The 23,221-nt window shown below is 38.3% G+C and overlaps 1 protein-coding gene across 1 annotated transcript in view; it reads right to left on the reverse strand.

The window, feature by feature from the left end:
• The window catches only part of NELL2 (neural EGFL like 2), a 392,940-nt gene extending 376,415 nt beyond the window's left edge, over nt 1–16,525 (reverse strand). Inside the window, exon 1 of the mRNA XM_042946302.1 lies at nt 16,465–16,525. The gene's annotated coding sequence lies outside the window, so the exon portion shown is untranslated. The remainder of the gene's footprint in view (nt 1–16,464) is intronic.
• Nucleotides 16,526–23,221: the final 6,696 nt, after the last annotated feature.

The following is a 23,221-nucleotide window of genomic DNA, read 5'->3' on the forward strand; positions in this document are numbered from 1 at the left end:
ACCCCCACCCCATACCTATTAATGTGAGCTTATTTGGAAATAAGATCTTGCAGATGTAATCAAGTCATGAGGTCATACTGGATTAGAGTGGATATGATCATACTGATCAAATGACTGGTTTCATTATAAAAAAAAGCGAAAAAATGGGACAAAGAGAAGAGACAGACACAGAGCAGAAGGCCATGTAATGATGGAAGCAGAGACTGGAGGGATACAGCTAATTGCAAGCCAACAAATGCCAAAGATTGCAAGCAAACACCAGAAACTAGGAGGACACACAGAAGGCTGTTCCCCCAGAGACTTCAGAGGGAGCACGGCCCTACTAACACCTTCATTTCAGATTCATAGCCTCTAGAACTAATAAATAGAATGAATTTATTTGCCTTAAGCCACCCAGTTTGTGTACTTTGTAACGGTGGCCCTACAAAACTTATAGGTTGATTCATTCATTCAGGAATAATTATTGAATCTGCTATGTGCTGGGCACCACACTGAGTGCTGGGAAACCATGTGAGCAAGTGCAACAAAGTCCCAGTTCTTGGGCACATAGGCTCTTGCAAAGAAGATGAACATGAAACAGACAAAATAGATGATCACTTAAGAAATTCAATCTCAAACCCAAAGTACCTCTCTCAAGTCATTCTCTAGCACAATAGTTCATTTAATTTGCTTTATAATCTTCATCACTGTATGAAACTATTGTGTTTGTTTTGCCCTGTGATTGTTATCAGTCTCCCCTCATTCCATCCTCAGCTTTTAGAAGAGTATGTGACATTGGAGGCACCCATTAATTGTTGAATTAATTAATTAATTAATTTTAAAAACTACAGCATAAGAGAGTGTTTATTAAGGAGAGGTGACCTTTTCTAAAAGGTCAAAACAAGCTTCCCTGTGGAAATGATATTTGGGTGGAATAATAAATAGGAATTAACTGCTCACTGGGGACTAACGAGAGTCAATTTGAAGAATAGAAAAGAGTGTTTCAAGCAAAGGAAACAGCATTTTTGAAGGCTTGCAGGCAGGAAAGAATATAGCATATTTTAGAAATTCATAGCTCAAGGTGGCTAGAGCCCCAAGTGTGAAAGGAACTTGATGTATCAAGTTGAGTTTGATGAAGCAGGTGGTGGCCAGATCACATAGGACATGGAGACCAGATCCAGCATTTTGACCTTAGCCTAGTAGACAATGGGGAACTTTTGCCGGGCTTTCAGAAGGAGAGTGAATGAGTATATTTGCCTTTTAAAATTTCCTCTCTGGCTCCTGGCTACATATTGGAAGCAGACAAGAATGGGCATAGAGGATGAGGGAGGAGCAGTATGGATGAGAGATAGGGTAGCTCAGAGAAGGAAACTGGCCATGAAGGAATAGACAGATTCAAAGGTTGTACAGTGGTTTAAAAAAACAAACAAACAAACCAACACAGGAGATTATGATGAATTAGATGTGAAGTAGTGAAGGATGAGAGTAAGTTTTCTGGTTCACGCTCCTGGGTGAATGTTATATCATTTTTTCTGATAAGGAATTAGAAGAGAATCGGGTAGCAGGGGGATGAGTAGAAGAGTCTAGTTGTGACCATGCTGAGTTGAGTTTCTAATGATGCACCGAGACACAGATGCTGAGCAGGCAGGGTCACAGATGAGTCTGGATCTTGGCCGAGAGGCCTGGGCCAGTGACATCAGTGTAAGGAATCCTAGACCTAGAGATGGTACCTAGTGAAAGTATTTAGAGAAAAAAGAAAAAGGTCTTGGATTATGTCTTGAAAAAATAGAGTACTTGGATATAGCCTTGATTTCTTTGCAATCTAGAGAGGTTTTTTTTTTTTTCTTTTCCTAAACTTGACCTTTCCATTGTCTAGTTTGTTCTAAAACAATTAAAAGCATACAGCAAAACATCGACTCTTCTGGATCTTATTATAAACACTGAAATCCTACGTGTCACTTAATGGAAATTATAAAATTTAGTTTGCTTCAGATGCAACTACCAATGATAAATGTATAGCTTTTAAGCCACTTGGCATTTATTGTGCACTTTTGTCAACTCCAAGTCAGTTTTGGATAAATATTCCTCATACAAGACATCAACTCAGCTTGCAATAATCAAACTTCCTATATAAATACCTTCACACAAACCCAAACCCAAGAAAATTTAATGTCACCAGATTCAATCCTCATTGCCTTCTCAAGTTTGAACTCCTCTTTCATTTTCTGATATGCCTTTGGATTATTGAGCACTTCAGGACTAGAAGAAAGGTAAGAAACACAGAAATGCTTACTACTATGACTATGTCATAAAACCAGCTTCGGGTCACAGGAGTGTCAAAATATATACAGGAGGCAATCACACGTGCAGAGTTTTCTTTCCAGAAACTACTTTGAAAGGTGCAATATTAGGGAATGTTCATGGAACCTAGTTTCCAATTAATTCACAAACATTGCAAATTAAAATGATTTCTTATTATTTATAAAAGCTTATTTCTAACTGACCCATCTTTGAAGAGTCTTGCATCTTAAAATTTACTTATTCTGTTCTCTTCCATCATTCTTGATTCATAGTTATAACAGAAACACCCTTTCCTCTACTCTCCTTCCTATTTACATAATTCATTTATCAGTGTTGATCACACAGAATCATAGGAACTTTGGAACTATAAGCCTCTTTAGAAGTTATTTGGTTCAATTTTATTTTCATAGTTGAGGAAACAGAGGCTTCAAAAGCATTAACTAACGTCCCTAAAAACACACCCAAACTATAACAAAATCCAAAAGTGGTTTTACTATTTTTTGGTTCAAACCAGTACACTATCATTTATATGCGATAATTTATCTTTTCATATTTTGGCAGGAAAAACTGCACCAAGCTGGACAACGTCTATCATTATACACAAGATTTACCCCACTAAAGGTAAGTTTTAATAGTAGACATAAATCAACTTTCCAATTATCTTTCAAAAGTTACTGACACCCTCTATTGTATAATAAAACTCTTATGAAAGTATAGCAATGCGCTTTAAGCTTTCCTCTCTCTGTTGCAGTATGAGGTCATATCTAGAATGTCCCTTCATCCCATTATAAAATAAAATCTGCATTTCTATGATGAGACTATCTGTACTCTTCCTCAATTCATCATATGAAGGGGAATCTTAAAGGAAAATCATATTATCTGTTACCTCCCTATCATAAAAATAGGGATTTGACTCTCACTGTTCCAGAAATCTCACTAAATGAAAAGAGATTGTATAAATGCTGAATTTTCTTAAAAAAATAGATTACAAATATATTTTTTATCTCCTCTTGGAGTTTATCCTATTTGCTTCTCGTTCCTCTAAGTGACCTTTGGAAATATTACATTCCGCAATTCATGAGCAGGGGAAGGCATTCATTCCTGCTTTAATGAAGTAATTCTAGAAATGAGTTTCAGAAACAGTAATAGGGTATCACTGAGGACACAAGGGAGGGAAAGACAATCTTTGGCTAAGTATGACTCAACATGCACAATCTCAGGATATAACAGGAGAATTAGGCATATATTTAAGACTTCCTCAAATGTTCTCATTGCAAATTAAACAAAATCCAAATGTCTGGGTTTTAGAAAACCCACCACCATCTTGACATGCCTACCTCCAGCCTCACCTCAGACCACTTCCTCGCTCACTACCTGTCCCTTGATAATAACAACTTACATTTTTGACTGAAAGACCTTTCTTTTGTTTTTTTCTAATGCCTGGAATATTCTTTCCTTTGATCTTCATAAAACAGAGTGGCCTTCCCTGGCCATCCTGTCTAATACACATTACAATTTACCTCTGGTCTCTCCCATTATCCTGCAGAGCATGTATACTATCCAAAACTATTGTTATTTTACAAGTTTATTATATCCATCTTTCTCCCCTAGATTTTAAACTACATGAGGAAAGGGACTTTAATCCTAATTTACTCCTTGGTCCCCAGGCACACAGATCAGTATCCAGCACGTACCTGATGCTGGTATTAAATTGGGTGAAGTTGATGTTGCTCTAATACTTTATATACCTTTTATTCACTCAACTACATTTATTGTCTGCTCTGTGTAAGATAACTTGTTAGTCATTACCTAACAGGAAAAGTTAAAAATAGAATTCTTCAAATTCCTGAGATCAGGAGGAAACTCAAATCCTGAAGTTATAAAACTTTAGTATTGAACCTGAATGTACAGATCATCTAGTGCAGGCTCTTTGTCCTACATAGGAAGGAAGGGACAGAGATAATAGTGTCTTACCCGAAATAACATGTTTTCACTGCGTTTCTAGAAAAGAAGTTGCTAAGTCAGATCCTCAATGGAATACTTATAGCACTCGCATATGAAGTCTGCTTCCCAGCAATGAAGCAAAATTCACTACTATAATTATAAACATTATTACTATGATTACTACCACTTCCACTCTACCCCTCGGTGGATGTGACATAGCACTTTGTTTCCTAAATATAGGAAATACGGTCCCTATAACACATACCAAATCCTTTAAATGCCAAACAAATCAATTCAGTCACTCAAATACACAAATTCTATCAACTATCAACTGACAGACTATCGCCTGCTCAAACAAGCTGACAATAAAAAACAAGGACTACAGCCCCAAAGGGTTGAATTATCAGTGCCACAAAAGATACAATCACATACTGAGGCCAACACACAAAATTGATTCTTTAATTGGTGTGTAAGTTAAGGTTTGTGTTAACTCACATAGTACCCGTAACAGAAGGGTCAGTAAATATTGAGCTGAGTTTGTTACAAGTACGAAGTAGCCGTCAAATGGTGGCTGGACAGATGGATGAATGACTGACTGAAGGAAAGAATGATTCAGTTCAGGAAAGCTTCTATCAGCAGGTGCATGCTGCTTCACTCTGGGTTTCTCCGTGTGCCTTGCACAGAGCTAGGTACAGCCCAGCTGAAAAACGGCATCATTCAGGGAATCGAAGAGTCTTTAGGGTTAGGGGCAACTTAGAATAAGCCTTAAAATTTTTATTTCTCTCTGAAGACTTGACTTTACCACAGTCATCTCACCCGAATGTGGAAAATCTCTCCTAGTAAATGACACAAAAAGCCCTTAGGTTACAATTTTAGCTTATGGAGTATAACAAAAACCTCATTTCTTTTAAGATATAACAATATTTTAGTAGAGAAACATTTCATCTTTTGACTAAGTCTGTTGGGAAGCAATGAATTTGGTGGGTTTTAAGTATATCTAAAATTAATACAGTCAGGATCATCCCAGCGGAGCCTTGGTTAGCTTGTACTTTGCACACTGACAAAGTGAGGCACCAGAGAGTTAAGGGTGAGAGGAAGGAAGAAAAAGAGCTTCCTTATACCTGGCTGTCCGCCTCTTATCACTATCTTCTAAATGTCTGGAAGTCCCTTCACATGCTCTGCTTGCTGGCTGTATCATGGTAACTCAACAAATCCCTTTTGCAAAAGCCCTCACCGTGTGTCTCCTAAATAGCACAGTTAGAAATCCTGAACTATTCTTTACACATTAAAAACATAATATTGCATATTAAACTGGTAGACTTCACCAGAAGCCACATGACATGGCAGTTACACACACTATAATATGTTACACACACTATAATATGTTACACACACTATAATATGTTACACACACTATAATATGTTAGTGGTTAAAAGTTACATACACCATGTAAGTTGTTAAAACGGTTAACAGGCTCTGGAGTCACGGAAACTTGCACTCAGATCCTAGCCACACTCGCCAGCCACCTGACCCTTGGAATATTATCTAATATCTCCCAAGCCTCAGTGTCTTCATCTGTGAAAGCAAAACAATAGTACCTGTTCCACAACATCATTGTGTGAATCACATACATCCTTGACATGCCTGACACATAGTGGACCTTCAAGAAAAGTGATGAGTAATAGTGGTAGTAATGGGAGTATAAATGGCTTAAATATTTCAAGCACCAACTAAAGCAAGGACATACCGAATACATATTTAGCAATTTTAAAGTTAACCGTGGCTTTTCCATCTACTCACCACTACATGATCCAAATGGGAGTAAAGGGATAAAAGAGAATCACAACCTGTTTTCTCTTCTAGGGAAGTTTTCTAATTAGCACATTAACTAATTTACTCCTTACAAATGTGCAAGTTGTAAACACAGACTGTTGTCTCAGACACTGATAACTTAAGTGATTTTATAAATGTAAATGCATTACAAACTCATTGCAATTAGACATAACTAAAGATTGCACACCATAATTTATTTCTCTTCATGTTGAACTTTTTATTTAATGAATTTATGATTCTAACAAGGAGATTATGTTAGAGCATTAACCAAAATCTGTAGCATTTTGGGTCAGTATGTAATTTTCATTGAAGGGACCCAATATGATCAAAAAGAATGTCAAAAATAATTCACTCCTCAAATATTTTAAATACAAGTCTTCTGAACATATTAGTAGTAATAATCTTTTTGTTTCAGATTTAGTAGATCATTAGAAAGTAATAGTGAATTTTTTTTTTCCTGGATAGATCTGATCGAAACTGTGTTTTGCACAAAACAGGGCTCAGAATCATTATACACTGATTCTACTGCAACTTCATTTGCAAATTTGGGTAAGTCTTTAAAGCAAAACTAAAAAATATTTATAACAAACCTGAGAATGTGATTAAACCCCAAAATTATTTAGTGAAAAAAATTAGTCCTGTATATAAGATATTTTTCCACATGAGGATAAACAATAAGAAAATACCCAAGTTAATTAAAAACTCACTCATTTCAGGGGCGCCTGGGTGGCTCAGTCGGTTGAGCATCCGACTTCAGCTCAGGTCACGATCTCGCGGTCCGTGAGTTGGAGCCCCGCATCAGGCTCTGGGCTGATGGCTCGGAGCCTGGAGCCTGCTTCCGATTCTGTGTCTCCCTCTCTCTCTGTCCCTCCCCCATTCATGCTCTGTCTCTCTCTGTCTCAAAAATAAATAAACGTTAAAAAATAAAAATAAAAATAAAAACTCTCATTTCAAACTCTCAAACTACAAGTAGTACTAAAGAACATTAAAATTTTACTCATAATGCTTTTATAATAGTTCATAATTCATATTTGAGCTAGACTGTGCTTAACAATTTTTTTTTCAAAAAATTTTTTTAGTATTTATTTATTTTAGGGAGAGACAGAGCGTGAGCAAGGGCGGGGCAGACACAGAATCAGAAGCGGGCTCCAGGCTCTGAGTTGTCAGCACAGAGCCCAACGTGGGACTGGAACCCATGAACCACAAGATCATAACCTGAGCTAATGTCAGACGCTCAACCGACTGAGCCACCCAGGCACCCGCAATTTTTCTTTTTCTTTCTTTTTTTTCTTAATTTTTTAAAATCTTTATTTATTTTTGAGAGAGAGAGAGAGAGTGAATGGAGGAAGGGAAAGGAGAGGGAGACACAGAATCAGAAGCAAGCTCCAGGCTCTGAGCTGTCGCACAGAGCCTGATGTGGGGCCTGAACCCACGAACCGTGAGATCATGACCTAAGTTGAAGTCGGAAGCCCAACCAACTGAGCTACCCAGGCACCCCTTCTTTTTCTTGATAAACAATTGTTTACAGAAAAACTAGTGCAAAAAAAATGTCTATTTTATCTCATTGCTGGTAACTTTTCATTGTGTACTAATCCCTGTTATTGGCTATTCTATGGCTATTCCTATGAACCTCTCTAAAATCAGATAGTAAATCTGGCTTATGAAGTGACAATCTTACATTTTTTTTCTTATATGTCACTTTTATATATAAAGAAATAAGGGGGACATGGGAGATACTTTAAAAGATAAAACCATGAACTGCTAAACTTCAAATAACTGGAAGAACTACAGCGCCATCTTGTGGAAGAAAATATCTAATTAGTGAAATGGCTTTGATTCTATCAGAAAAGAAATGTGATTGAATTCTTGGCCACCAATCCTAGTTTCTTTTAACGATACATTATTTTAGAAACTTTGGTCTGGAATTTCTGTCAAACAGCAATTATTATCCAGAGGACTACCCCATATAATACAGAAACCAGATGAAGTATGTCTATGTTATGGATAAATAAAAATACAAAGTTAATATCTTTATTAGAGGCTGTCCTAATAAAGAAGGACCCTGTAAAGAGGGTGAGAGGTGAAAGAGGACGAAAGCTGGAGGTATTGGTTTTTCTATCCTTCTTTTCAAACTTAGAGGATTAAGGAAACCCTTAACGTGATTCTAGCTCAGTTTCTGAAAAACTTACTAAGGAAGGATTTCCTTTAATATCCACAATCATAAAGCAAAAATGCCAAGGAGGCAGAAACGGAAATAAGGTTGTTTGGGTGAGGTGAGGTCAGAGCACCACGTATCTTTCTTTCTTCTTAGTTCAATTAACCAAAATGTACTGGGAGCCTACAATGTGCCAAGCACTTTCTGGGCACAGGATAGTCCCTCCCGAAAGACACGTAATGACTAGTGAAGTGTACAGGTCATTTCAAGGTGGAGAAAATGCTCGGGAAGGCCAGTCTGGGAGGTCATGCCATCTGCAGGACATTGAACGGAACTCTGAGGGGCAAGAGAGGAGAGAAAAGATATTTCATTCATTCTCTCAAATCAGTGGGTAGAACCAAATGGGGAACTCTAGGGAACCCTGCCCTCTAACATACCTTTTCAAAGTACTTTTCAGACTACTGTGTATTCCATACAAACCAAAGAAAAGCATAGAGTACAGAATTTCCCTTCTGTGGAGTTAAACAATATCTCCTTCTGTGCTCCCATAATACTTTGCTCATAACCTAATGTGGGATTTAACTCCTTATGAATAATTATTAATAATTATTTACCTGCCTGCTACTCCTACGGCTGCAAACTTTGAAAATCAAGACTATCTCACTCATCCTTTTATACTTAACACCAACCACAGTGCATATTGAGCACTCAACCATGTTTGTTGAATGGAATAAGTCATGTTTCACAAGAGTATTTGTTTGGCCACAGTAATAAACTCCTGAGTAAAAATAACGCAGGTATTCCTCAAGACATCCAGACTAGCACTATAAGTAGTGATGCCCATTTATTTCTAAGGTTGTCAACTACCAAGTTCTTGTTTTGGGGCTTTCATCCCTGAATCAATCTTTAAAACTCCCAGTGGATAAAAGAAAATGTGTCTCTATATCTATATCTATACTTTTAATTTGGGGGGGGGGGACTTAGGTATGATTTTTTTTTCTAAAATTGTCTTTCTTCAAGCAAATAAAAATCTAAACAGGCACTTAACCTGACATAGAAGTAAAAAGAATAAAGCAAGAAAATTAACATTATCCAACATGACTTAGATCTCCCAGTGTGGTGTTTTTAGTCTGGCTTCTCTCCCTCTCACTCCTGTCCATTCTCCATTCTCAGCTCCCACTCACCTCCCTGCCTGGACTTTATTTTTTATCTAAAATATTAACACCTGATTACTGGAGAGTTAGCAGCAGCCCAGAGGGAGAATTTGTTATAAATCATTAACAAAAAAAATTTTGGAATCCAATTCCTGTGTTACTAGACAAACCTTTATTTCTCTTTTATCTGGCCACATTTTAGGCACTCACCTCAAGATATTCACACAGCGTGCTCGACTCCAAAAAGAAATAGACATCACTTGTAAACAACAAATGGACATAAAGATCCCTACAGACACCACTGTCAAACAAGAAGCTGAACATGTCCTACACTTGCTGTGTATTTGAGTGCTAAAATGGGGAAGGCTATCAGTATGGTTGCACCATATATATGCAGATCAAGTACCTAATTCTCAAAAACTCTAGTTTTAAGTGAGGGCTAACAGTTTTATAAGCTACTTTACAAAGAAGAAATGCTTCAGTAGTCATTAGAGGAAAAATCTTGATGTGAAATAACAATTCTTTTAGCTCTCTACAGGGTCAAGGATTTAAGCATTGCATTTTATGTGTGATACTGCAAATCTCTCACTTGAAATGCCATTCAGACTTGTATTCTTAAAACACAAAGTGCTAAGCACAAAGCTCATATTACAATCTATTTCTTAACTCTTACTTTTAATTAAACAAGATAGTTACACAAAAGGTCCAGGCATAGTATCTGGTACTTAATTGTTTCCTTCTCTTTTCCCTTTGGAGGTAAGAGGACTGGGAGCATGTCTCATTTATTTATTTGTTTGTTTGTTTGTTTGTTTGTTTATTCTGAGAGAGAGAGAGAGAGAGCATGTGCAAGCAGGGGAGGGGCAGAGAGAGAGGAAGAGAGAGAATCCCAGGCAGGTTCCATGCTATCAGTGCAGAGCCCAAGTCAGGACTGGATCTCACCTACTGTGAGATCATGACCTGAGCCAAAGCCAAGAGTCAGAAGCTTAAGTGACTGAGCCACACAGGAGCCCCCCCTCTCATGTCTTTATTTCTTTTTGAAGTTTATTTATTTATTTTGAGAGACAGAGAGAGTGATCAGGGAGGGGCAGAGAGAGAGAGAGAGAGAGAGAGAGAGAGAGAGAATCTCAAGCAGGCTCTGCACTGTCAGCACAGAGCCCAATGTAGGGCTCAAACCCACGAACTATGAGATCATGATCTGAGCTGAAACCAAGAGCCAGACACTTAACCAACTGAGACACTCAGGTGCCCCTCCCCTCTCATTTCTTTAGAAAAATTTTAAAACCTCTCTGAATCTCAGTTTCTGTCTGTGAAGGATAATAACACCACCTCATCTAGTCATTGGAAGGAATGAAAAATGTAACTTGTAAGGGGCTAATTTTTTTTTTACCTTTATTTATTTTTGGGAGAAAGACAGCATGTGAGCAGGGAAAGAGCAGAGAGAGTGGGAGACACAGAATCCGAAGCAGGCTCGAGGCTCTGAGCTGTCAGCACAGAGTCTGACGTGGGGCTCAAACTCACAAACTGTGAGATCATGACCTGACCAAAGTCGGACACTTAACCAAATGAGTCACCCAGGCACCCTTATTATTACAAATTTTTTAAATGTGAGTTTTTTCAGTGTCAGCCTTAGGAATTTAATAATAAAATTGCATTATCAATCTATACTCTTTGTTCTTCTTTAAAAATCAGTTTCCAAGGAGAAAACCCAATTGTACCAATACAAAAACCCGAGGAGTGGCTGACTGAAAAATCTGAGATCTTGTTGAAAAAGACAAAAAATAGGTCCTTTAGTAGCTCTGAGGTAGTAAAGTTGAAAATGCCAAGGAAAGTTGTATTTTTGTGGTTGCTATTTTATTACCCTTTCCAGCAATTTTCCACTTGAATGCCCTTTAAACTTGTAATTTAGGCACACTTTACTCTTTATTGTATTTCAATATGGGAGGCAAATAACTTAATCAACTTAATCGAAGACCAGGAACCACCAAGAATTCTGGTTGGAGTTCCAGTATTGATTTAGCTCTTAATTTTCCATTAATTAAATTAGGACAATAACCAGACAACTTTCAGGACTGTGTTGGCAAGAATTTTTCTGTTTCAGTTTTGATTCCCGCACCCCTTTCCACTGCCAGTGTTCAGAAAACATTTATTACAGTAAAATTGCTTCCATTAAACTATCTGATATTAAGTAAAATTCAGTATAAAAATCATTATAAATGGCTTTCCTCTTTCATACAAACTACGCTTTTTCACTTCTTTCCAACACAGTTCTTGCCTCGTATGAAACCCATGATATCAATTTCTCCTGGTTTTGGTCACTCCAATCACTTCCATAAGCTTGAGAGAGCCTAAGACTGAGCTCTGGAGCACTCCATCATTTTCAAAAACATTTAAAGGTACACAGGAGAATCCAGTCAAGGAGATTGAGGAGAAAGATAGATGATAACTCAAAATAGTACAGTGTCCTGAAACCAAGTGAAACAAAAATTCAAGAAGACAGAAGTGACCAATTATGTTAAACACTGGTGCTGAGCAAAGGATGATGAGGACAAAGAACAGATCATGAGACTTGACAGATAGATGCTACTGTTGGTTCATATAGGTGTGGTTTTGGTGAAATAGTGAAATAAAAACTTGGTTCAAATTGTCATGAAGATGGGAGCCTCAGTTCAATGTCCATGGAGACATTGAGGTTTGCATCAGTAAGTTGATAGCTACCAGGGGCATAGAAGGAAGGGAGATTTCTTTTCTCCCTTTTTTAATGTATTTTTTTAAGTTTATTTATTTATTTTGAGAGACAGAGAGTGCATATGCACAGAGGGAGAGGCAGAGAGGGAGAGAGAGAATCCCAAGCAGGCTCCGAGTTGCCATTGCAGAGCCCGACATGGGGCTCAATCTCACGAACCAAGGTCAGATCATGACCTGAGCCAAAATCAAAAGTTGGACACTTAACTGACTGAGCCACCCAGGTGCCCCTCTTTTTTATTTTTTTATTTTTTTATTTTGTCATTAAAATAAATTTTTTTTAACATTTATTTATTATTGAGAGACAGAGAGACACAGAGCATGAGCAAGGGAGAGGTAGAGAGAGGGGGAGATACAGAATCTGAAACAGGCTCCAGGCTCTGAGCTGTCAACACAGAGCCCGACACAGGGCTCGAACTCACAAACTGTGAGATCATGACCTGAGCCAAAGTCAGTCGCTTAACCAACTGAGCCAACCAGGTGCCCCTACCCCTCTTTTGTTTATGATTGTTCATTAATATTATAGCACCAATGGCAGAGAACAAAGGAGACATGTAATCATGCAAGACAAGAAAGAGATAATTATAGCAGTAAAGCTCTTAAGAAAGTAGAAAGAGATGGAGTCCAGTGCCCAAGTAAAGACTTGTCCTAAAATAGGGAAAGGGACACTTTCATTGAAGCAGAAGGCTACAGAGGTGGGTAGACTGGGTGGTGGAAAAATAATGTTATTTTCTGATTGTTTTCTCAGTGAGATAAGAAGCAAAATCATTCACTGAGAGTGAGGAGCAGAAGCGAGGAGGTGGAAATTTGAGAAGCAAGAAGAGGAGGTGAAATAGTAATCCCTGAGAGAGAAAATAAATCAATAAGGAAATGGGAACTGTGGTCGACTGAATTGCAAAGACTGCACTGAGGCCCACTTGAGACAGTCATAAACTTTAAAAGAGATCAATCAGAATAGTTAGGTGTTTTCCTCCAGAGATCAAACTACAAGCTTGGGAAACATTTATTGACTGTTTATTATGTGCCAAGCACTGTTGTAAGCATTGTACTCCTATTAATACCTTTGAATTGGGGCGCCTCAGTGGCTCAGTTGGTTAACATCCGACTCTTGGTTTTGGCTCAAGTCATGATCTCACGGTTTCATGGGTTCAAGCCCTACATCTGACTCCTCCTCGCTGACGGTGCAGAGCCTGCTGGATTCTGTGTCTCTTTCTCTCTCTGCCCCTCCCCCACTCACACTGTCTCTGTCTTCTCAAAATAAATAAATAAACTTAAAAAAAAATTTTTTTTAATACCTTTGAGTCAACAACAACCCAACCCCATGAGACAGGTGCAGATGAGGAAACAGGCACAAAGCTGTTAGGAAACTTATCCAAGATCACAGCGCTAGTAAATTCTGAACCCAGGATTCAAAAGAGTGTAGGTCCAGAAGCCACACCATTAACCACTAAACTATACTACCCCTTTGCAAATCATTGGGATTAACCAATATTGGATTTCTGTCATTGAGTAAGGCAGAGGGTAGGAAAGGAGGATGTTTGCAAGTAATTGAACAATGGAATCTAATCTGAACAAGTAGGAAGTAAAGACAGGAACTAGAAAGTGGTGGACATTAAAAATGGTGTCATTAGGGGCACCTGGCTGGCTCTGTCGGTAGAGCATATGACTCTTGATCTCAGGGTTGTGAGTTTGAGCCCCATGTTGGGAGTAGAGCTTCCTTTAAAAATAATAAAAATGGTGTCATGAATGGATTGGAAGCCTCGGTGTGATTGAAGAATTGCCATGGAGGTAGTGAGCTGAAAAGAAGGGAGTGGTGGCTGGTGGGGGGGTGTCAGGAACTGAGATTTTAAGGATTGCATAGTTACTCATAAGTACAAAATCTAAGGTTTGACCATAAGAATTGGAAGTTAAAGTTGGAAGGAAGGATGAGGGAAAATTTAAAGAAAAAAGGTCAAGGAACTAAAAACCAGGGAGTGGTTGGATTTTCTACATGAACCAGGGGTGGTTACGGGAAAAAGAATGTGAGTCGGGTGTCACGGTCTTCACCAAATGAGAAAGATTGGCTAGGAGAGCGGGAGATTCCTACAGGATGGAAGCACACATACAGTCAGACAGCCTTGCTCCAAACAGGGGTTACAAACTCGTCCCAGTTGGCCCAGAACTCTCCCAGTTTTAGTATTGAAAATCCTACATCCTGGCCCTCCTTGAGCTGGGGATTCTGAGGAGGAAGGATGGGATATTTCCTGGAAGAAGCATAAAAATATATTACCTGATCCATCTCCAGGCCCTGTGTGATGTGGATATTATGCATTTTAAATTATAAAACTGTCATGTGGTGGTGACTACTACTATATTCAGCTCCTTGTCTCAGAATGTGAGGTGTTAGCTTTGCTCACATTATCTGATTTATTTAAGACAAAGGTTTCCAACACATTTTCCTCCCATTTTGTCTGACTTGTTCCCTTAAGGATAGCGATCATGTTTCAGATTTCATTAAACCTAATATGCTCTAAAAGCTATAGCTAATTCTCTATGATCAATAAGTATTGTTAAGTGCCTGAATGGGCTCAATGGAAAATATCGCTCAATCAAGAAAGTCATATTCCACAAATGGGCTAGAGCACTCAGGGAAGGATTAGTATTGCAGTACCACCCGACTTTCATGTGTCTGCAGTGAGAAATATCTCTGCCAGAGAAGCATCTGCACCCCCCCCCCCACCACTCCACTATTTCAAAGACTTCTGGACTAACATGCAAAGAATCATAATATTTCACAGAGAGAAGAAACTTTGAAGATACTTTAGAAGTTATTAAAGTCACGGCAGCCATCTTCTTTGACAGAACCCTTGTGTGAATTCTCCACTCAGACTGTGCACTAAATGTAGTTTCTGTGTATTTCCAGTTTCACGTGACAGCAAATGCTTTATGATATTTTCCAGTTTGTTTTAGGACTGCACATTTATGGCATATCAAGTGATTTCAAAATAGCACATGAATAGGAAAAGGCTGAAGGAATACACCAAAGGCTAACTGAAAGATAATCCAAAAGCTGCAATGAGACCACCAGGCTGGTGTGAGCAGTCTTCCAGGTCTTTCCTACCTTTTAACCATATATATTCTTCTCCTTGCTCTCATCACTAAATTTCTCGAAAGCAAAATCTATATTTATTCATCTCTACTTCACTCCTTGGCTTGCAATCTGACTCTGGCCTCTGCTCCCTTAGAAGGTCACCAATGATTACATTGGTAGTCATTTCTGAGAAAGTCCCAGTTTCCTATATTTGTATTATTTTGAGCAAATACAGAATGAATTGTGTAAATATGAGCTGACGGTTACACATTTGTTAGTCTCACACAAGTTTACAAATCAGAAAAGAATCCTTGGATAGACCACATATCCTAATTTTGGGTTTAAACTTCCACCTCTCCCATTCACAACCCATCTCTCCTTGAAATTTCAGCAGCATTTAAATCATTTGCTGTCTCTTTTTCCTGAAATTATTTTACCCCTGTCCTATTTTTTAAAATATTTCTTCTATTATTTACCTATTATTTTCTTTCTTTCCTTTTACCTCCAAAATTAGTTCATTATATTCTATATAATTCTTGAACTTGTAGCAACATTTTACGTTCCTTTTAAATTCTTTAGAATTCTTTTAAAATTCTCTTTCCCTGAATTTTTTTTTTTTTCCTGAATGTTCCTTCTTTGGTTTTCCTAATGGCTTCTTTCCTTCCTCTGGTCTCCAAAGACAGGTAATCCCCCAAGAACCAACACTTGGACCTCTCCCTGCTTTCTACAGAGTTGATCTTAATTTAGCCATACTGGCTACTCCTGTGATTTCAACTGCTATCTCTAAACAGAATGAAGCCCAAACCAAACATTTTAAGAATTCTTTCCTGCAGTTCCAGCCCATTGCTGAAAATCTCCACCAGGATCTCCCACAGTTCCTCATATTCCATCCACTCATCTTCCTAACCCAAACTAGTTCTTCTGATTTCTCTAACTCTGTTAAAGCAGCCATCAACCTCATGGTCACCCAAACTTAAAATCTCCATTTCTAATCCATCCTAGTCAATCAAAAAGTATAACTTACTCTATCTCCACCCCAGGTCTAACAATCATTATTTCTTATTCACCTCTACAATTATAAGAGCTTCTTAATTGCCTCTCTGCCTTGGTTTTTACATCTTCCAGTCCATCTTTAGTCCATGGCTAAACAAAGTCAAACCCCCTAACTCAGAACCCAAGGCCCTTGCAGGCTGTGTGTAATTTCTCTGATACTTGTCTTACAACAGAATCACACCTATTAGATTCTATAATCAGAGACAAGAAAATCATGAATAATCGAAATTACCCTGGAAAAGTCCTTCGACAGGCACTCCACTGGAGACCACGAGTTAGTTCAGCGCAGCCAGTTTTTCCTCCAGCATTGGAACAGATTCCTGTTTCTTTGGTTGAGCACCAGACGAAGTAGTTGGCTTCCTTTTAGGGTCCATTTTACATGAAAAATGCATATATGCATGTCTTTAAAAATTAGAATCACATTCAACTCAGTGATATGCTCACACCTGAGAGGCACCCAGAACAGAGACAACCTGAGGGAACCACAGATTCACATGTTTCCCGTCATGCTCATTCAAGGCAATCGCTGAAAGGAATGATGGGCAGTATTGCCAGCACTATTTAAAGTGTAATTTTTCTCTCTCTTTTATGGTAGTTTGTTTTGTTAAGATGATGGAATTTCACTGTTACGTCTTTTTAAAAAGTTATTTAGATTCTTGCCTTTACTTCTCCCCTGAACTTTGAAGACAGGAATCATGTCATATTCCTATTTGCATCTTTACAGCGCTTAACACTGTACTGAGTCATTCTGTAAATATTTTCTCGGCAAATCAAATTTGCTTTGATTTGTTTATAATAGTTAAGTGAATAACAGGGTAGTTTTTAACAGGATATCCCTAGTGAAAATGTCATTGCCTATTTTATTAAGAATTTATCTTTTGCCATGAAGACTTAGTGACAGCCTTTTCTATTGCAATTACTTAAAAGCGGCAGCTTTATTTTTTTCTAAATAAATTAGCCTATGCTATACACGGTAATAAAACAATATCAACAAAATCCAGTGAAGGCAGTAAAATAGATAGACATATGCTTGTTATCTACATCTGATAACCAAAATACACATGTCAAAGTATATGTAAATATATACTCATATTTGTATTCCAAAATAATAACCTGTTGTTATTTTAAATTAATAACAAGGAAATAAGTACTATGTCATCATGATTATATTAAAATCATGGAAAAAAAATTGATAACATCCCTGCATTAGCCTATGCAAAGTTTGCCAATGTTATTTAAATATACTCTCTAAATATAACTAAAAACTTCCCAGAAAATCATAATCATACTACCCCATGTAACCTAAGATTATTACTACAGCTATTTAAATATTTACCTTGGGGAAGTATAAGATATCCAGAGCTGCTTCTGGGAATCAATTTAAATAAGTCACCCTGTGCATTTGGGGGGACATACAAAAATAAATTTTGGACTCGCTGTCACATCTTCTAGATACCTGTATTTGATTCTTCCTGAAATTTAGTGATAGAATCTACCCTGTAGCATCCGAGAGTGCACACTTGGCAGGTTTGAGAAGTCATCTTGAGTTGGGGCAAAGCTAGTGAACATGTCCCAGAAGCACTAAAGGGAAGCTAAGAGGGTGACTCTACGTGTGTCACACGTCCTTGCTTCCCTGGGCAACATCTGCAGGGCTTTGAGAGTGTTCCTGGGAACATTGATGCCCGAGGGAGTGTTGGAGCCTCCTAGTGACCACTAGAGGGCTCAGGGGGATCGTTACTGCACGCTGCCCTCTAGGGGCAGTGGAAGGAAACGGCCCGGCTGTGTGATGAAGTTTACATTCTAAACACCAACCAGCACCGGACCCAGAGGCTAAAAGAGACCCCCAATGAATGTGGGGGTGGGCCTCAAGTATTTGGAGCTAGATAAAGACGCTTTGGGGTCACTGATGCCCGGCGTGAGAAGGACCTTCCTACCTAGACATTTATGGTTTTTCACACATGTCCAAAGATGTTGCCCCTCAAGGAGAAAAGTTGTAGGTCAGAATTAGGAAAGAATAGAATATATACAGGCTTTGGGACCAGACAACTATGGATTCACATACCAGCTCCATTTTTTACTAGCTTGATATGGTGAGTAATATATTTAGTCTCTCTAAACCTCAGTTTTCTTACCTGGAAAATGTAACATGTTTAGCATACACAGTGCTTCAAAACTAGGACAAGGTCAGTAAAGGGAAGGTGTCCTTGTTTTTTTGTTATTTTTTCCTTAACCTAATACAATTGGAATCTCTGAGACTCTGGGTGGTATCATTCAGGTCTGTCCCCAGCTACCTTTAATAAAATCTGGCAACTCTGTCAACATCTACTAAGACTCCAGACTAATAAGAACCAGACTTGGTAAAATATGAGATGCCCCAGGAAAGTCTGCTGCTCCTAAAACTGCTGTCTTTTGTACTTTTGATATAGATTTTTAATTGTTCTCATGAACATCAGATGGTAGCCTGTCTATTTAACCTCCCATCTGGTATGGCTGATATGTCTAAATGGAACTTTCATCTGCATGTCTGTAGTTTTGGTTCCCAAGGGGCCAGAATCAGGAAATGTAGTGGGAGGGGCCAACCTACCTAACAAACCTCTGCCACACTCCTTGCCTCATATTGATCCATGTACCTAGGCTCCACCTGTTAAACATCCCAATATCAGGCACAGATGGTTCCCTGTTTAATGATTCTAATCCCACCTCATCTTGCCACCCCAAAGTCTGCCCCATTCCATCTGCTTTTGCATTAGCCCCTTGGATACTTACTTCAGCCTGGATTTAAACTGTTCCACCCTTAGCTTAGATTTTAAACTTAGGCCTCTTTAGAATCAATTTTCCCCAGTCCTCATCCCACAAATATCCCACCTGTCTCAGATTATTCCTTCTCCCTAACAGCTCTCAAAAGACAAGATAGTTAAGGCTGAATTATTTTTATAAGAGGACATGAGGGCTAGAGTTATTGCCTGAAGACACTGAACCAGCACTAAGAATCTTCGTAGAGAATATGGCCATAGAAATAGGATCAATTGATTCCATTAGTTAGTTTCTGTTAGTTAATATTCCCTATTAAGGAAAAATCCAGAAACGCCACAGAAATGACTATTCATCCTCTAGTGAAGAGTGTAGTTAATGCACAATAACTACATATTAGTTATTAACTATGGTGGCTTTTATCTAATCTCTTTATGGCAGAGCATGTGCTTGGAGTTTTGCATGTGGGTTTTTCCTTTCTTCTTTTTTTTTTATTCCTGTAATAATGGTGGGTTTCCACTGATCCATCTGTTTTTCTCCTCTGGGACCGCTAATGACCAGGAGATATAATTCCAGGATGCTAAGATGGGAGGTGAATGATGCAGGAATTAACTAGTGGTCTAAGAATTGCAAGGGCTAATAAATAATAAATAGTCCACCCAGATATTACACTGGAGTTTAGACCTTGTTGGACCCAAATGTGACATAACAGATGGACACCAACATTCATCTCAACGTATTGTAGAGTACCTCTCATTTCTGCTATGGTCTCAGTTTAGCTCTCTACCTTTTATGTTCTTATTGATTTTCAAATTAATGAATTCGTTGAGGAGAAAAAATTAATACATTTGGATGTTTGTCAATATTGCTGTGAAAAATGTTCAAATGCTCTACTGGTGCATTCTGTCCTATAAAAACAAGCACTGTCTCTTTCCATATGTGAAAGAGAGAATCTGCCACGCCAGTCAATTACAAAAAGTAATCTTTGAATATTTTGAATTAGACATCAGTTCCAGAAAAGGCAACAACATATTTTCCCCCCCATATCTACATTACAAAACTGCAACTCTGAAAAATCTTTTTTTTAGGAGTTTACTGTTTTCTGGAGTCCATGTCATCAAGTTTTGACATAAAGTATTTCAGGCACCCAATTTAAAAAACAAACAGCTATTAAATGTCCAAAATGTCTATAGCTATAGATGTTTTAATAACAGAATAATGTTAACGTGCTTCTCTCTACCTCCTTCTCAAAAAATAGGCAGTTCAAGGTGTGTTTATTCATTCTTACAAATATATTTCCCCACTCTGTCAAAAAGAGAAGCATAATTCAGTTGAAGTGCATCAGAACTGTGTTTCCTTATACCATATTATGTGACAAGCTGTAAATAAAATGGACTCTTTATGAATACATTATGCATGGGATATGTTCCCAGGGTGGCATATAAAGAGTATTTTAATGACATACATTTTTCTAGGTAACCAAAAGCAAGTTGCTATTCAACAACCCATGGACTGAATATAAAGCAATTTTAAAGTGTCCTAACACGAACTCCGTAGTCCTGGCACCTGAAATATTGATATGTCAACACAGTAAGCTTCTTCTAGAAAATCATTCCTCTAGGAAATTATATTGACCACATGAACTTTTTAAAAATACTTTAAGTATTTAATGCAGTATGAACAGAATTTCTATTTTAATGTTAAATTTCTTTAAATGGTATCTATCACTGCATACCTTTAGATAAAAATAAGCATATACAATTATTATTTTATTAGGTTGTATGAAAATTGGGAAACAAAACAGAACCCCAATTTTTATAACATATCAGGGAAAATAACAAACCAAAAACCATGCATGATGTGAAAGTACTGACAACATACTTTATCAAAAAGCTGTATATAAACTTTATATAAGGAATAATCTTGATTGCACAAAAAAAAATATATTTTCTTAGAAAAACCTGGAAGAAATCCAGTAAAATGCTAACAGTAGATATCTCTTTGGGGATGCATGTTCTTTGTGCATTTCTCTTTTTTTTTCTATTTCCGATAATAAATATTAATTTTATTTTCAGAAATAATAATATTCCTTTATTAAGCAAATCTTTGTTGAGCACCTAATAGACCTAATAGTAGGCTGAGCACCTATACCAGGCACTGCTCTAGGCACTGGGCGTACAGCAAGAAACAAAACTAAGTAAGTCTCTGCCCTCATAGAGAATATAGTCTTCAAGCAGTAGGGTGAGGGAGTGGGGGAGGGAGCAGACAATTAGCAAATCATTGTGAAAATAAATAGAACATTAGGTGGTGATGGTTGCTATGGAGTGGGGAAAGGCGAGTTAAGGAGCTGGGGAAATATTGTACAGGAAATGGGGAAGTGTAGGGGCACTTGGGTGGTTCAGTCGGTTGAGCATCTGGCTAGGTCATGATCTCGCGGTCTGTGAGTGCGAGCCCCGAGTAGGACTCTGCACAGACAGCTCAGAGCCTGGAGCCTGCTTCGGATTCTGTGTCTCCCTCTCTCTGCCCCTCCCCCTGCTCAAAAATAAATAAACATTAAAAAAAAATTTTTTTAAAGGAAATGGGGAAGTGTGATTTGATTGAGGGTGGTCAGGGAAGGCATTACTGAGGAGTCAACAGGTAGAAAGGGTGAGACATGTAGCAAGTAGAAGAGCGAATCTCACAGGTATCTGGGGGAAGGGTGATCCAGGCAGAAGAAATGGCAAGTGGAGGCCCCTGATCCAGAAGCGTGCTTGGCATGCTTAAGAAAGGGTGAGAGCTGGAGCTCTGGGTGAGGTGGAGAGTGGTAGATGATGAGCTCAGAGAGGCAGTTCACAATCGGGGCTAAAGACTTTGTCATAAGGAGACCACTGGAGGGCTTTAAGGAGAGGAGTACCAGGGCCTGACTTGCGTTTGAAAGGCCACACCCTGGCTGTGTGCATAATAGACTGTGGGAATCCAGGGAGAGGTGAGGGTGGTTTAGAGGAGAACAGCATTGGCAGGATGGTGAGAAGTGCTCAGATACCGGAGTGCACTCTAAGGGGGAAATGAGAGAGGGATTTGGGCTTTGTTTATAATAAAGTTAAATTGTGTTTTGCATGTGTGATAGTTAATTTTGTGTGTCAGCTTGACTGTGTTAAGGGATGCTCAGATAGCCTGTAAACATTGTTTCTGGGTGTTTGGAAGGGTGTGTCCAGAGGAGATTAGCATTTGAATCAGTAGAATTGAGTAAAGTAGACTATTTCACCAATGCCAATGGGCATCATTCAATCCTTTCAGGGCCTGGATAGAACAAAAAGATGGAAAAAAGGTGAATCTGCTCTCTGCGGGACCTGACATCCATCTTCTCCAGTCCTTGGCCATCAGTGCTCCTGGCTCTTGGGCCCCTGGACTACGCTGAATTACACCATTGGCTTTCCTTGTTCTACAGCTTGTACACAGCAGATAATAAGACTTCTCAGCCCCATAATGCATGAGTCAATTCCTATTATAATTCACTTACATCTATCTATCTAGCTATCTAGCTATCTAGCTATCCATTTTTTCTATTGGTTATTTTTCACTGGGGAACCCTAATACAGCACATTTCCTTTTATGAAAGGTCTGATGTTTGATAACTAAATGTCTCCATTTTTGTATGTCTTAGTGGTCTTAGTTTTCACAACTTTCTGCAAAAATATATTGGGTTTTTATTTTAGCAGAGAAAGAATTAATAAAGTTTACCTTAATTATGCAAAAGAAAACTGCCAGATACAGTTAATTTTTCATACTATCTATATTCTTGCTAGTTCTTGAGGAATTAGCGTCATGCATCCAGTGAATATAATAGACACATTTTTCTAAAATACAATAGAATAATCTTTTAAACATTCCAGCCTTCTAAAATCATTTTTTAAAAAATTTTTTTAATGTTTATTTATTTTTGAGAGAGAGAGAACAAGTAAGTGAGGGAGGGACAGAGAGAGAGGGAGACACAGAAACCAAAGCAGGCTTTAGACACTGAGCTGTCGGCACAGAGCCTGATACGAGACTGGAACTCAGGAACTGCAAGATCATGACCTGAGCTCAAGTCGGATGCTTAACCAACTGAGCCACCCAGATGCCCCAAACATTCCAGTCTTCTAAAGTGGGACAGTGGACTTATTGCATTTCTAAATAAAGTACCATGCCTGTTTTCAGATGGCTAGTTTGAGAGGATCACCACATGCTGACCCTAAGGAATAGGTTTTAGAGTGACTAAA

The sequence above is a fragment of the Panthera leo genome, chromosome B4 (assembly GCF_018350215.1).
Source record: "Panthera leo isolate Ple1 chromosome B4, P.leo_Ple1_pat1.1, whole genome shotgun sequence".
Lineage (NCBI taxonomy): Eukaryota > Metazoa > Chordata > Mammalia > Carnivora > Felidae > Panthera > Panthera leo.